The following is a 4,769-nucleotide window of genomic DNA, read 5'->3' on the forward strand; positions in this document are numbered from 1 at the left end:
GCTCTGGCAGCGGCGACACCCGGCTGGTCGAGAGAGAGCGAGGGGCGAGGTTTGCAAAAGCAAAGCCGAGCAGCAGCTGCCCCCCTGTGTCACACAATCGCGTCTAAGAAATCCCCAGCTGTTCATTACATCGTCTGCAACATCTTAGGCCAGAGTGCCCTAATGCTGTCACCACTTCCTCGGTATTCTGCACAGCCAGACCTGAGGACTTGCCCATTCTGTGAGCGTTCTTGTTAAGTGCTGTGGTGGATGATGATTATTTTTTTTTTTTAAGAAGGAAAAAAACCCCACTCAAATAAAGACTGATTTTATTCCACAAAAAACATTTTGCTTTTCAGCTGCTGAAAGAAGTTGTCCATGAAGGCTCTGCAGCCAGACTCCTTGGAGATTTGGAAAGGAACGTAAGGTCAGGTTTCAGTTACCCATGTTAAGCGTGGACAGCATAGATTCGTGAAAGCCCCCAGCCATCTCCAGTCCTTTGTAAATGGCCTGTGTGCTCTGGAGTCTGCGAGCCAGGGTTTTCCTTACAAACTGCGAGACTGGTCAGAGTAGCTGAGCCTCAGTTTCCACATCTATGGAGTGGGTATTCTACTTCTCTTGGTAATTGTACACTATAAAATGGATAAGCAATGCAAACTGTGCAGGTGAGAGTCTCTCGTGTAATAAGCACTGGGTAAATTAGAGTTCGTTCTTTAGACGGACTCTTAGACTTTAATTTACAAAATCTCCCAGAGACAGGTCACATACTGTTATCACTATTAACCAAAACAGCAATCTCAAGGTTGTCTAAGCTTGAATTGGCAGGACTGTTCAATCAGTTGGATGGAATGAAGTCTTAAATGACACAAAAGGATTTAGACAGGTCTTTAAAGTTTATTGCACTGAGATTTAACTGCTTCAGTAGCTAAGGATGCCTGACTGACCTGAAATTCACCTCCTTTCCTTCCCAATTAGCCCTCAAGAGGAAGAATTAATGAGGAATAAAGTGGCGAACGAGGTGACAAAGTGGAGGGTGGAAGACCAGCAGTGAATGTACAGGTCTCGCATTCATCCAAAAAGCACATATACACAGCTGTCTATGTACTAGGTCGTAGTGATGCAAGAAAGGAAATACTGCCCAGCCAGCTGTGGCTCAGTGATTGAGGGTTGTCGCAGGAACCAAGAGATCACCAGTTCGATTCCCAGTCAGGGCATATGCTCCAGTTGCGGGCTCGATCTCCAGTTGGGGCTGTGGAGGAGGCAGCCGACTGATGACTCTCTCTCATCATTGATGTTTCTATCTCTCTCTCCCTCTGCCTTCCTCTCTGAAATCAATAAAAATATTTTTTTAAAAAAGAAAGGAAATACTAAAATGAGGGTCATTTCTAATAACTGAGAAGTTACTATATCTTGCATCGTTCCTTATATAAAAAAAGAACATAATAGATGCTCAAAATGTGTTGAATGAATAATGGCATACATTGTTTATTAAGAGTTTCTACATGTATTATTTCCCGCCTCTTGTGTTAGTGCTTTCTGTTGGATGTTTCTACACTAGTAAATCCCTGCTTCTATAGCAGCACATCTATAAAACATTTAATCTGATTCATTTCATTGGATGGTCAGTCCATAAAAAAAAGAGTAATGCATAAAAACACGTTCTGCATGATCAATTAGTTGCTTTTCTTGGATTATAATATTTGAATCATCCAGCTTGCAAGGTATCATTTTAAAGTCTATACTCATGCTACCAAACAATAGTTTTCACATTTTCTTAATCTGAGCAACAGATTATGGAGTTAAGTGAGGCAAGAAATCCCTTGATCAATAAATGGAATGGAATCATAATGAAAACACAATTTAAAAAATCTCTTCTTAACAAGGAAGCAGTTATCTAAATCCGCAATAAGCATCAAGGATCTTCTTTGTTTAAACTGTGTTTGAAAATGATACACATTTGGGTTGCAGAGTGAAATATGCTCAACATACTAGCCAGAACTGCTAGGAATCTCTAAGGCTCTTATTTCCCCCCAAATAGTGTTGGACCATCTATTTTGTGCTTATACATCTCCCATTTTGAATATATATGTGTGTGTGTGTGTGTGTGTGTGTGTGTGTGTGTGTGTGGTGATATGAGGGCTTTTCACACATGCATTTGTAGAGGGCCAGTAGTAGATGGCCAGGAAGCTGTACACTAGGGGAAAGAACTTAAAGAGCTCAGGTATTGGCACTTGAGACAAGGGGAGAGAAAACTTCATGTGGGGCTAAGGGGAGAGGATGATGAATAAAGTAGATAAGACTGAATTAGAGACTTAAGACACAACTTCAGGCAGGGTTGGAAACATAATTTGAAGATATTAAGCCAGACGACTTGAGATTTGGGGGCATGGGGATAAGGACGCAAAGACCACAGGAATGGAGTGGCTTCAATGCATGAAGCTTCTATGGGGTACAGTTTAGCTCAGTTTAGCACCCCGAGTTATTAAAGACAACAGAAGGAGCTCTGACTTTGGCCTTGATGGGGTGGGATGGGGCAGCAGCAGGAACAATGTTTCATGAACAACAGATCAAGTTTGCTGGGAACGGCAAGCCCAACGTGGGAGTACTGAGGAGTAGCCATATAGCTGATGCCAGGGATCCCAAGCAGTCACAGAGAAAACAGCTTGGGCAGATTGTCTCACACAATAAGTACCTTATTCAGCAGGGAGTGAGAGAACAAAAGGTTAGTTAAGATTACAAAGAACGTCACTAAAAAGCAGGGAACTCTAAAAGTAACTTCTAATGACATATTTTCGCTCCGAGATAGCTGTACTCTGGAATAAACTCTAAGGCTCTTGGAGGGTGGGCTAGGGCAGCTGAGAGACAAAGGTGGGTTTGCCACAGAGCTGCCTGCGGGTGGTCAAGAGAGTGTGCGGAGGAGAGGATAGAGGTCACCTGGGAAGGGGGATAAGGAATAGGCTCAGAGAAACAGGAAATAATTAACTTGAGAGCTTGACAGAGAAAGGAAGAACACGTGATGATCCGAAGAGGGGAAGGCAGTTCCAGCATCTCGGGATCTACACAAATCGTTTTTCAAATAGATGCTGGACTCAAAACTGCCCAACAGGTGCTTGGAAAAAGCCTTGGCTTGGTCTTAAGGGGCTGCTGGGGAAAAGTCAAATGTAATATAATGCCATGTCATGTAACTGAACTTCCTGGGAGTAATTAGTAAAACTCTGAAAAACCAGATCTAATGTTTAGGAAAGTGGGTTTCTTCTTATTTCATTATGAAGTGGTGCAAGATAGTGCTTCCCACACTTAAGAACATGAGCAACATGTTTTGAGATTTTTGACATGCCTGTTTCCTACACTATAATTTATGTAATATTTTTCTTTAAATCACTTTTTAAACTTAAATACATTTATTTAAAAAGAATACTTAAAATCATTTCCATAAGTGGAAAATCAGTATCACTTGGGAAGTGATAACTTTCCATATAAAAGCTAATAACTAAATAACATATAAATAATATCCCCATGTTTTTTTCTAGGGTCATCTTGCTTACTAATGATGGTAGGCATACGTATTACTCATACATCTGAAATAAGAAACTCCTTGGGAAGTATTAGTTGTAGGGACTCCAACCTGTAATCGGGTGTTTTTCAGACTTGGTTAGCAACCCATTAAGCAGTGGTTCTCAACCTTCCTAATGCTGCGACCATTTGATACAGTTCCTCATGTTGTGGTGACCCCCAACCATAAAATTATTTTGTTGCTACTTCATAACTGTAATTTTGCTACTGTTATGAATCGTAATATAAATATCTGATATGCAGGATGTATTTTCATTGTTACAAATTGAACATAATTAAAGCATAGTGATTAATCACAGAAACAATATGTAATTATATATGTGTTTTCCGATGGTCTTAGGTGACCCCTGTGAAAGGGTCGTCCGACCCCCAAAGGGGTCTCGACCCACAGGTTGAGAACTGCTGCATTAGAGGGTTTTGAAATTGATATAATGAGTCACAGATCACACTGAAAAAAAACCAAAACAAAACAGAGAATGAGTAGAAAATAATCGGTGCACTGCACATCATATTTGGTTATGTGTTGCTTTGCAAAACGCTTACTTCTTCTGTTGTATATATATTTTATATGGCAGTGAAATAAAAAAGTATTTCTGTGGTTCCAACTGTGGGCAGCGGTGGAAACATTTGAACGTTGTTGCTATAATCTGTATTCATATTTCATGCTTCTGTGTATTGGTGGCACTGAACAGCAGAAGCGGCTTGGAGGAAACAAGATGGGCTTCCTTTGGTGACTCTGCTGAAGGGAGGGGCAGGGGTAGTGGTGGCAGGAAACATAACCAGGGCTCTCCTTGTGCCCTTTTAAGGCCATGCCCTCCAGGAGTGGGAGGGGTCTTGTAGAAGGAGACAGATGTCTCTCCAAGAAGCTTGCCTTTACCTTTCCTGTGCTGTAAATAGCTTCAAGATGGGGAGAAGTGGCTAAGGTGCCCTATCAGGTCCTGCCTTGTCCTTGGTAATCTAGGGACTTCAGATGAGAAATGGGAAAGAAGGGGGAATAGTGCAAAAGATGCTGAAAGATCTCTATCCCTTGTTCAATCTGCCCCTCACATGAAACCCCACCATCCTGGAATGGAAGACAGTCTATAGAGCACTGATTCTCAACCTTGGCTGCACATTAGAATCACCTGGGAATCTTTTTAAAATCCTGACTTCTGGGCCTCACCCTCCGGAAATTCTGTTTCTTTGTTATGGGGTGGGGCCACAACATTAGTAACAAA

Source organism: Myotis brandtii, unplaced genomic scaffold (assembly GCF_000412655.1).
Source record: "Myotis brandtii unplaced genomic scaffold, ASM41265v1 scaffold902, whole genome shotgun sequence".
Classification (NCBI taxonomy): domain Eukaryota; kingdom Metazoa; phylum Chordata; class Mammalia; order Chiroptera; family Vespertilionidae; genus Myotis; species Myotis brandtii.